The sequence below is a fragment of the Oryx dammah genome, unplaced genomic scaffold, assembly GCF_014754425.2.
Source record: "Oryx dammah isolate SB20612 unplaced genomic scaffold, SCBI_Odam_1.1 HiC_scaffold_23, whole genome shotgun sequence".
Classification (NCBI taxonomy): Eukaryota; Metazoa; Chordata; class Mammalia; order Artiodactyla; family Bovidae; genus Oryx; species Oryx dammah.
In genome coordinates, this window is record NW_024070207.1 from 26771792 (window position 1) to 26784354 (window position 12563).

Consider the following 12563-nt stretch of genomic DNA (forward strand, 5'->3'; position numbering starts at 1 on the left):
GTGAATTTATTATGAGCCAGGTACTGGTCTTAGCACTTTTTGTGTATTAACTCCTTAATCCTTTCAATGATCCATGAGATAGGTAATACTATTATTTTTATTTTAGAGATAGGAAAAGTGGGATACAAATGTTAAATAACATTGTATAAAGTTAGTCAGCAAGTGACAGAGCTGGAATCTGAAGTAAGACAGTTTGACTTGAAAGCCTGCGCTCTTAACTTCTATCCCTCTTTGGGGAAAGAGGGACCTTGTAGAAATGTACACAATGTATGCAAATGAAACATAAAAAGGGAGTTCAGTTCAGTTGCTCAGTCGTGTCCAACTCTTTGTGACCCCAGGGACTGCAGCACATCAGGCCTCCCTGTCTATCACCAACTCCCAGAGCTTACTCAAACTCATGTCCATTGAGTTGTTGATACCATCCAATGATCTCATACTCTGTTGTCCCCTTCTCCTCCTGCTTTTAATCTTTCCTAGCATCAGGGTCTTTTCAAATGAGTCAGTTCTTTGCATCAGGTGGCCAATGTATTGGAGTTTCAGCTTCAGCATCAGTCCTTCCAATGAACACTCAGGACTGATTTCCTTTAGGATGGATTGGTTTGAACTCCTTGCAGTCCAAGGGACTCTCCAGAGTCTTCTCCACCACTACAGTTCAAAAGCATCGATTCTTTGGCGCTCAGCTTTCTTTACAGTCCAGCTCTCACATCCATACATGACTACTGTTTTGATTAGATGGACTAGTCATCTAGCTTTGACTAGATGGACCTTTGCTGGCAAAGTAATGTCTCTGCTTTTTAATATGCTGTCTAGATTGGTCATAGCTTTTCTTCCAAGGAGCAAGTGTCTTTTAATTTCATGACTGCAGTCACATTTGCAGTGATTTTGGAGAACAAAAAAATTAAGTCTCTTATTGTTTCCATTGTTTCCCCATCTATTTGCCGTGAAGTGATGGGACCAGATGCCATGATCTTCGTTTTCTGAATGTTGAGTTTTAAGCCAGCTTTTTCACTCTCCACTTTCACTTTCATCAAGAGGCTCTTTAGTTCTTCTTCATTTTCTGCTATAAGGGTGGTGTCATCTGCATATCTGAGGTTATTGATATTTCTCCCGGCAATCTTGATTCCAGCTTGTGCTTCATCCAGCTTGGCATTTTTCATGATGTACTCTGCATATAAGTTAAATAAACAAGGTGACAATATGTAGCCTTGACATACTCCATTCCCGATTTGGAACAAGTCTGTTGTTCCATGTCCAGTTCTAACTGTTACTTCTTGACCTGCATACAGATTTCTCAGGAGGCAGGTCTGGTGGTTTGGTATTCCCATCACTTGAAGAATTTTCCACATTTTGTTGTGGTCCACACAGTCAAAGACTTTGGCATAGTCAATAAAGCAGAAGTAGATGTTTTTCTGGAACTCTCTTGTTTTTTTGATGATCCAATGGATGTTGACAATTTGATCTCTGGTTCCTCTACATAAAAAGGGAAAACAGAAGCAAACGTCCACATGACCATATGGATATGTATCCATTTAGTGTCAAGAGATTGGTTGAATGAGTATTTACTGAACCTGATGTTGAGACCTTACAGTGATCAAATTGCCAATATCCGCTGGATCATGGAAAAAGAAAGAGAGTTCCAGAAAAACATCTATTTCTGCTTTATTGACTATGCCAAAGCCTTTGACTGTGTGGATCACAATAAACTGTGGAAAATTCTGAAAGAGATGGGAATACCAGACCACCTCACCTGCCTCTTGAGAAATCTGTATGCAGATCAGGAAGCAACAGTTAGAACTGGACATGGAACAACAGACTGGTTTCAAATAGGAAAAGGAGTACGTCAAGGCTGTATATTGTCACCCTGCTTATTTAACTTATATGCAGAGTACATCATGAGAAACGCTGGACTGGAAGAAACACAAGCTGGAATCAAGATTGCTGGGAGAAATATCAATAACCTCAGATATGCAGATGACACCACCCTTATGGCAGAAAGTAAAGAGGAACTAAAAAGTCTCTTAATGAAAGTGAAAGAGGAGAGTGAAAAAGTTGGCTTAAAGCTCAACATTCAGAAAATGAAGATCATGGCATCCAGTCCCATCACTTCATGGGAAATAGATGGGGAAACAGTGGAAACAGTGTCAGACTTTATTTTTTTGGGCTCCAAAATCACTGCAGATGGTGATTGAAGCCATGAAATTAAAAGACAGTTGCTCCTTGGAAGAAAAGCTATGACCAACCTAGATAGCATATTAAAAAGCAGAGACATTACTTTGCCGACTAAGGTCCCGTCTAGTCAAGGCTATGGTTTTTCCTGTGGTCATGTATGGATGTGAGAGTTGGACTGTGAAGAAGGCTGAGCACCGCAGAATTGATGCTTTTGAACTGTGGTGTTGGAGAAGACTCTTGAGGGTCCCTTGGACTGCAAGGAGATCCAACCAGTCCATTCTGAAGGAGCTCAGCCCTAGGATTACTTTGGAAGGAATGATGCTAAAGCTGAAAGTCCAGTACTTTGGCCACCTCATGTGAAGAGTTGACTCATTGGAAAAGACTCTGATGCTGGGAGGGATTGGAGGCAGGAGGAGAAGGGGACGACAGAGGATGAGATGGCTGGATGGCATCACTGACTTGATGGATGTGAATCTGAGTGAACTCTGGGAGTTGGTGATGGACAGGGAGGCCTGGCGTGCTACGATTCATGGGGTCGCAAAGAGTTGGACACGACTGAGCGACTGAACTGAACTGAACTGAATAGTATATGTACCTCCATATTAAGGTATTCAGTCAAGGATTGGTAAACTTTTTCTATAAAGGGCTAGATAATAAATACGTTAGACTTTGTGGATCATATAGGCTGTTGAAACTACTCAACTCTGTAATTTGTAGTGGGAAAGCAACCACAGACAATATGTGTGTGAATTAATGTGGCTGTCTTCCACACTGACAAAAGTGGACAGCAGGCATAGTTTGCCAAATTATAAGATCTACTGATGGGTCTAATAATTATCATGATTTTGAAGTAGCAAAAAGCATAAGTGGTATTTTGAGATATCTATAGCACCTGTAACATGATATGAAAATATCTCTGATGTTTTTTAACTGGTGACAATCTCATAGCTACTGCTGATATTAACTGTGATTTGTACATTCATAGTTGAAGGAAATGTTCAATTAGAGATAAGTGAAAGTATCAATACATATTTAAGTTTACCCATCCAAATTCACAGGACTTGTTAATTTTACTCATGGACCCCAGTATAAGAACCTCTAAACAGATTTCCCTGGTGGTACAGTGGTTAAGACTCTGTGCTCCCAATGTAGGGGCACAGGTTCCATCTCTGGTTAGGGAAGATCCCACATGCTCTGTGGAACAGCCAAAAAATTTTTTATAAAAGAACCCCTGAGCTAGGAGTCTTGATCAGTAGTCAAAATGTACCTGTTAACAAGGGACTAAACAATTCGAAATGAATGACAACCCCTTCTGAGTTGAGTAAGCTTGAGATAGACACAGATCCTAGTCACATGTAGCTCTGAGGTGGTGATGTGAGGGTGATGGCAAGAACTGATCTCCCAAATATCCCACAGCCCATGTGAAGAGTGTCAGGGGCAGTTACTAGAAGGAAACAAGTCTGGAAGGAAGAAAGGAGGGCTGACTACAACTTGTTTGAGCACAGAGAAAGAATGAGCAGGCTGGGATCTTCTAGCAATCTTAAAATTCTGATAAAGTTGCATAAACTTATTGCATTGCCAAGATCAGAGGGCTTCAATGAGGCTGGCTATGTTGTACACATACACACGATGAAAAGGAATATTGTTACGGGAAGCAGTGAAAGGCCCATAACCTTGGCCAGAAAATGGTTGATATCTTTTCTGTGATTCATGCATTACCCAAAAGCCTCCCATTTCTTAGAATTGCTAATAAAAACTCCAAATATCCCAGCAATAACTTTCAAACACCTCCATTTTCACTCATACTGCCTCATACCCAATTCTGCTTTATAGTGCATTCCAATGTAATTGTAGATACTGCATTGATTGGCCCAGAGCATCTATGTGAATTTCTAACCAGATCCAAGTAAGAGCTTTTTCAGGACCCTGAAACATATTGTCCCTTTAAAGTGGTAGTTAAAAGAAAAAGAAATAAGCCTGGTATTTTGAATTTATGGCAATAATAGAAAAATTGCTAGGTATTTTTGATGAGAAGTTTGAAGTGAATGTAACACTACATATATTGACTTCATATTTCAGTGCACATCCAGATTTATTGATTAGAGCCAGACTGACTCAAGCCAAGATTGATTTGATAGAAATCACAGCCTGCTTATTTATCACGTGGAGAAAATTTACACATCTACCTAGGCATAGGAGTATTACTTTATTGACTGAATTAAGTCTTGGCTGAATGTCAAGTTTTCACCTACAACCTGTAGACCCCCTTGCAGGATGATTTTTATTTGCATTTGAGCAAAGAATATGATAAGAATGTTTCTTTTTTTAGTTTAAATGAGAAGTACTTTGTAAAATCAAAATATGGTAATATCTTATTAACTGGTGTTTGCAGTGATTCTAAGATTGTTGGCTGAATGAAGTTTTTTTTAAAAAATATAAATTTATTTATTTTATTTATATTATCTGTAAAGAAAACAAAGGAGAATAATGTTAACAAGACAAAATTTCAGGCACTTTAGAAATACTCATTTATAAACAAATATTAGGGTACCAATTGGAAGTCTTCACTTAATAAGACAGGATGTTAAAGCAGATCATCTAAGCATAACCATTTGAAAGTGCTCTCCTAAGTAAATCTGCATGGACATACTTGGTTAGATTAGGAGTAAGTTAGCGAACATATAGTAACCACTTAGAATAGGTCAGGAGTATGCTACATACTTTCACTGATGATTTTTAAAACCTTTAGAAAAGTTCAAAGTTCTATTAAGTAGGTATTGGTATATTCTCTTTTCACATTTGAGAAAACTGAAATTCAGAGAGGCTAAGTGATTTGCCAGAGGTCCCAAGCTAATACATGGAGCTAGGACTAAAACTAACTCTTTCTTACTCCAGGGTATATGTTCTTAGCTACTGCCCTCTATTGCCCCTTCTGCTGTGCTGTGCTAAGTCACTTCAGTTGTGTCTGACTCTTTGCGACCCTATGGACTGTAGCCCACCAAGCTCCTCTGTCTATGGATTCTCCAGGCAAGAATACTGGAATAGGTTGCCATGCCCTCCTCCGGGAGATCTTCCCGACCCAAGGATCAAACCCATGCCTCTTACATCTCCCACATGGCAGGCATGTTCTTTACCACTAGGGCCAGCTGCGAAACCCCTATTGCCCCTTACTTGAAAGTAAAAAAAATTACATTAAAATATTATGCTAAAAATAGATATATGTGTATGTATAACTGAATCACATTGCTATGCACCTGAAAAGTAACACAACACTGTAAATCAACTATACTTCAAAGTTTTTAAAAGAGACCAGGAAAATAATATAATGCAATTCACATATTTTCTCAATTGTGAACGGACTCACCCAAATGTTTAAAGTCATAGGCACTTGACCCTAAATTTGATGGGTTCTCCAATTTAGGGGATTCTTGAGTGAATTATTTTTTCCCTTGGAATGAAGAGGAGGTAGGGGAGTAGGGGAGAGAAGGAGCAGATCAAAAATGTTTAACTGGAAATCCACATTGTCTTCGTCTTTCAGGAATTAATCATTCTGGGTACTGGTTCCTAGTTACAGACGAGGTGGCATTCAATTTTGGAAGCCATGGGGTTAACCCAGTTTGTTAATGGTTATTTCCCTTCAGCACAACAACTGCATTGCAAGGAAAATAGCTGCTCATAAGTGTTAAGGGCCTTATTACTGTTCAAATACCATTTTCTTTTTTCCAAATGCCCTTTTAATACTTTCTGTGCTGGCAAAGGTACATTACAAATGAAATACAGGGGAGGAATAATTCAAACGCCTCGGATGGTGGCATTTTGTATACCTCGAAGCCACAGTACAAATCTCTCTCAAACCTTTGGAAATCCGTCTTCATAGCATAGAGTAGGTGGGAAGGGGCTTGCAAATCCTTTTCAACCTGACAGCTCAAAAACCTAACTTGTTTTCTGATCCCTCAACTGTGACAGGTTGGTGGTGGTGTATTTTTCACTTCAGAAGCTAAGGACTCTTGCTAGAATCTGGGAGTCCAAGCAGCTGGTTTTCGTGCTAAATTCTGGGCAGGAGAGACAAAGGAAAGAGCAGAATAAATTATATGTCAGTCCTCTTCTGGTGTTTTGTATGAAAAGTGTTTGATGATAAGCATTATGGTTTAAGAGTTCCTGTACCTTTAGACACAAAATCCTGTTTGCAAATTCTCAGCGTGTATCTTGCTTGCCATCTGTACAAATCCATTTGCTCCACTCAGTCAACCATTTTCTTAACCCTTCCTCTTCAAGGAAGTCTATCTCTATACAATTTGAGGTGACCAATAACCTTTCTGCCCCCCAATATTACTCTTATCATCCTTCCAGTGAACCTGAAATTTCTACCATAGTGTTCCACTTATTCAGTTAATTTTTCCACTGATATCTGTCTCTATATATACTCATCCCTCCATCCAACAGTCTATCCTCAAAATATTTATTGTCTGTTCCATGCTAGGCACTCTGCTGGGCTCTAGAAATTGTGTGGCGATTAACACAGACATGGTTTCTGCCCTTGGCTTACAACCAATTGGGGAAGATAGACAGTAAACAGTAAAGGAATGAAGTAATTCACTTCAAATTGCGCTAAGTGCTATGATGACTGTGAATGCAGCAGGGAGCAATGATAAAAGATACCACAAAGGGAACTAATTAGTGTGCTCAGGTGTCAGTTCCATGGAGACTGAAGCCACTTTCTTAGAGGGAAATCTGTTTAAAATACAAATACATTATGTAGCAGCACAATGCATTAAACACACAAGTATGGTCACATTAACAGAGGATAAGACTCTGAGGGTGTGGGTCTCAGCACAAACAGCTTGTTTGGATGGTGTGTGGTTTAGAGAGAGGAAAAGTAAACTAAGTGAAATCCCTTCTATATGTGAGGCTCTGGACCAGGTGCTCCTGTTTGAAAGGTTATTTTTTCATTCTAATTGCAACACTAAGAGGTGGGTATCAGATCCACTCTAGGGAAGAGAAAACAGATTCTGAGAGGCTAAGCAACCTGACCAAGGTCACAAGGTTAGTTGTTGGTCTAGCCTAGGAGTAGGAAGGCTGGGGTGTGGTAGGGGCTCACAATCTCAGACTCACCAAAAGAGTAACAGAAGCAAAAAAGGGAGAAGGGATATAGTGTCATGGACCAAAGAGCAGTGAAAAGACCTGATCCTGTGTTTGAACTGCTTACAATTCAGCTGAAGAAAGATGACAAACTCTTGAGAAAGAAGGGGGAATGTCGTAAGCAATGGTAAAAGTCAAGTCCAAACTGCATTATTCTTGAAGAAGATAAGCAAGGATCATTAATGAGAGGAGTTAAGACACTTTAAAAAGGTGATGGGGAGGAGTTTTGTCAAAGCCATCTAAAAGGGAGACTTTGGAAAAATACCCTGATGCTTTCCTTTACTTGGATAAAGTAGAACCAATACAATATTGTAAAGTAATTAACCTCTGATTAAAATAAATAAATTTATATTAAAAAATAAATATAAATTAAAAAATAAATAAAGAAAGAAAAAAATTTCAAGCAAGTTAGGTACAAACAGTGATGACTGAACAGTCTGAAAGGCCAACAGACACATTAAGATCTTTGAGTTATGAATCCCTGAAGGTTCTATGGGTTCAGGCGATATCCCAGCTGTGGGTACTATTCCAGGTCAAAATACAAAATACAAGTTGTTGTCCCCAGCTCCGCTTCTGATCACTAAAATGTGACAGTGATTAAATGCAAAATGCAAATATTACAGCTTGTGAGTACAAACTTAAAACAATAATAGCCTCTTGTCAGACAATATGGAAAGGAGAAGTTGCATGGAATTTGTTATTATACTTGCAAATGCAGCAATATTTACAATGGGTTGACACAGTGCCACATAACCCAGGACAAGGCAAGGGAAGGATTATGGAAAGCAGGACTGGAAAATTGTGAGCACAGAGCAACACTGCCTTTTAAGGAATCACAAAGGAAGGCACGAAGAGAGAGGAATAGTTTCAAGGTCAGAGTTCCTTGGACATTTCTAAAACAGCCCTCATACTCCCATTGTCTTTCGTGAATCAAGGCACAGGCCAAATTATCAGGCTGATGAAGTTTGCTTTTGGACAGAGGTCCCCAACCTCAATTCTAATTACTTTTCTTATACTTCTTTGATCTCTCATTCTTCTACCCACCCTAAGCTCCATGGGGCTGGAAACCATGTCTCTGTCTTGTTCACAACGGTATTTCTATCAGCTAACCATGCCTGGCATGTACTGCATGCTCGATAAGTATTTGGTGTTTGAATGAACAATTCAAATTGTTCATGGCTTTCTTCTCCTACTGACAAAAGGCCCTATAGACTCTCTGCATCTCTCCTTGCCCAGTTGTTTTCACTAAAACTTCCTTATTCTATATTTTATTCTTTCAGAGACTTTTAAAAGAAAGAAGATTTTAACCAGTGATATTAGTCGTTGCAGGCACAACATTAATCCAGGTCTAACCAGAAAGAGAAGGCAATGGCACCCCACTCCAGTACTCTTGCCTGGAAAATCCCATGGACGGAGGAGCCTGGTAGGCTGCAGTCCATGGGGTCTCGAAGAGTTGGACACGACTGAGCGACTTCACTTTCACTTTCACTTTCATGCATTGGAGAAGGAAATGGCAACCCACTCCAGTGTTCTTGTCTGGAGAATCCCAGGGACTGAGGAGCCTGGTGGGCTGCTGTCTATGGGGTTGCACAGAGTCAGACATGACTGAAGCGACTTAGCAGCAGCAGCAACCAGAAAGAAGACAACCATTCTGAGTGGTTAAACCAGAGGTGTTTGGGACTTCCCTGGTGGTCCAGTGACTAAGACTCTGTGCTCCCAATGCAGGGAGACTGGGTTCGATCCCTGGTCAGGGAACTAGATCCCATATGCCTCAAGTAAGTGTTCACAGGCCACAAACTAAGACCCAGTGCAGCCAAATAATTTAAAAAGAAACAAAACAGAGGTGATGTCATGTGGGGAACCAGTTACACAGATGATGAAGTATGTATAAGGGCAGTTTTATTTCCCAGATTGAGTACATTGAAAGTAGCTCTCCTGAAACATAATTCTATATGTGCTCACACAATCTAAGGGATGGGAAGAATCTTAAACTTCATTCAACTCAGACTCATCAGATAGCTGTTATGTCACAGATGTCACTTGCCTACACCAATCTCTCTTCTCCTCTTTCATCTTAAGTCCAAAATGCTAACTTTCAGATGGACACCTTTCTACCTAAAGATCCTACTTCCCTGCCTTCTTTGTGGCTGGCCAAGACCATGAGACTTTTATGCAGTGATGTGGAAGCAATGGTTTCATCTGGGACTTCCAGGAATGTTTCTAAAAGGGACATTTTAGACAAATTGTCACATTTAAGAGGGCCCCCCCCCTTTTTGTGTGTGCATTTCCTCCTGTTTCAGGCTTACACTGAGGATGTGATGTTTGGAACTCCAAGGGACCATGAGGAATCGCAGCTTTGCACTGCTTTCCTCCAAACCTCTCTCACAGGAAAGAGAAATCTATCTATCTCTCTATATTATTTAAGCCATTATTTTATGGTCTGATATATATATTTTACTTTCTTTCTGTTATATATAAAACTGAATAGAATCTGAGCTAGTCCAGCCATATTATTTTCATTGCACTTGGGACAAATGGCCATTTAACTGTGGCTTGGACACTTCAAGTGGTGAGGAAGTGACTAACCCTTGAGGTGGCCTATCTATCTTGGGACAGCTGTTACTAATGGGAACTTTTCTCTACAGAGTGCAAATTTCTATTTATGTAGCATTCTCCCATACGTCCTAGAATGGCTTTGGGGGTCACACCTGTCTCATCTTTTTCCATGTGTCACGTGTCTGAAGAAGTGCTCCTGTTCCTTTGACTTGACTCATCTCAAGGCTAAATATGCCAAGTTCTCTCCATTCCTCCTCCAAAGACATGGCTTCTTCATTTCAACAAGCTTAGCTTAGTGTAAGTTTGCTCCACAAAGGCTTATGGGAAAGAGCTCCAGGCTAGAAAATTCAGCTGTGTTGCCTGCAGCCCTGTTTATTTAACAGATTCCACTGAATTAAAGAAAAGATACTTTTTTACTTACTTGATGCCGAATTAACACGCTTCAGTTTACATAATGGTCCTCACTGTTTTGGGTGAGCTAAAATCTGGGTTAAAACAAACATGATCATTTAATCCTCTACTATATTCTAATCAGTGTATATGGCAAGAGACTTAAAGTTTTAATTCATTATTAACCACACTGTACACAAACCAGCTTCTCCTTTTACATAGTAAGAGGCAATGTTCCCAGAGTCATTAGCTGTTGCTTAATCTGCTTAAACAAAGCTCCCTTCCTGCGTGTTTTATGTGGAGGTAGCCCTTCCAGATGCTCGGGCTCTCATCTCCAGGACTGCCTGCTTAGCACCTGTCAATCACTTCTAATGGGAACCTACTCGAGTAGTCTACTGAGAAACTGCTTTCAATATGTATTAAAAAAAAACTTTACAGTCTTTCAAAATAAGTGTCTAAGAGTTATGCTGCTGCCCTTACACTCCACCAGAAAAAAACTGGCAAAAGTCACTACCTGTCAAATGCAGTAAACTAATATGTTTCCTCTCAGCTGACACATCTCTGTGGTATTTGACACTGATGACTCACCCATTTAGAAAATTCTTTTCTCCTTTGGTTACTGACACCACACCCCTACTGGTTCTTTTCCTTATCTATGGCCATTTGCTAGTCTCCTGTATTGGGACCTTTTCCTCTAATCACCTTTTGATTTTTGTTCTTCAAAGTCCTCTGCACTTCTCACTTTCTACTTTTCCCCTGGGTAATCCCACCCATTTCTGCAGTTACAAGCGTAGTCTGATAACTTTTGTGTCTGTATCTCCAGCTCTGACTTCTCTATTTTAAGCTTCAAACCAATATTTTCAACTGACACAGGGGCAGCTTTCGCTTGGTGACTCATAGGCGCCATAAACCATATATCCTCAGAACTCATTACCTTCCCCTCCAACTCAGATACTCAAGCCAAAAGTCTGAGAATCAGGCATTTTCTTACCTTTCTGTAGTGATTCCTTTCAACAACCATGTCACATAAGTATTATCTCCATTTGGATACAGGAAAACTGAGGCTTAAGATGGTTAAGCAGTGTGCCCACCAATCCCTCAGTGAACATATGGCAGATTCTAATGCATTTCAGGCTGACTCTGGAGCTGAAACTCTTGACTATGTTAAATTCCCCTTACTAGAGGATTCTATTATAGGATATTTTGTCTTCATCTTGAAAATCAGAGGCAAGACCCTGAAGGAAGAGAGCACTCATGGGGAAGAGTTTACAAGAACCTACTGTATAGCACTGAACTATACTCAATGTCTTGTAATAACCTATAATGGAAAAGAATATGAGAAAGAATATATGTATATGTATAACTGAATCACTTTGCTGTATACTTCAAATGAACACAATATTGTAAATTAACTATACTTCAATTTAAAAGAAAAGAGGAGGGAGTGTGGGATGGACATGTACACACTGCTATATTTTAAATGGATAACCAACAAGAACATACTGTACAGCATGTGAAACTCTGCTCAATGTTATGTGGCAGCCTGGATGGGAGGGGAGTTTGGGAAAGAATAGATACATGTATATGTATGGTTGAGTCCTTTCACTGTTCACCTGAAACTATCACAACATTGGTAATCAACTATACCCCAATATGGGCTTCCCTGGTTCTTCAGCAGGTGAAGAATCCATCTGCCAGTACAGGAGACATAAAAGACATGGGTTCAATTCTTGGGTCAGGAAGATCCCCTAGAGGAGGAAATGGTAACCAACTTCAGTATTCTTGCCTGGGAAATCCCATGGACAGAGGAACCTGATGGGCTACAGACTAACGGGTTGCAAAGAGTTGGACACAACTGAGCATGAAGTCTTTGTCTTAACCCAATACAAAATAAAAACTTTAAAACATAAAAAAAGAGGAAAGAGTTATTGAGGTGATTAGGTTAAAAGGGAAAGTGAAGCCCTGGAGCAACCTGGCAGAAGCACAAGCTTGAGGGCAGAGAGCAAAAGTTCTTAGAAGGAACAAAGGAGTAGAGCCAGGATAGCAAGGTGGGAGGGACCTCAGGCCAAACTTGTCTTCCATAAGGTCTTGTGGTGAGAAAAACTGACCTCACTGAGTTTCAGTGGTTTCCAGGGGGGAAGGGAAAAGCTTTTGGTGATCCCAAACCTTAATTCCCATATAACTTGTACTGAAATTAAAAGGGTCTGTTGACTGATCCACAGGTCTGGTAAACAGACGATTAGCTTGAATTAGAACTCCAAAGCTACAATTTTCATAAAAAGCTCAGCCATGAAAATTCTAAGCAAATT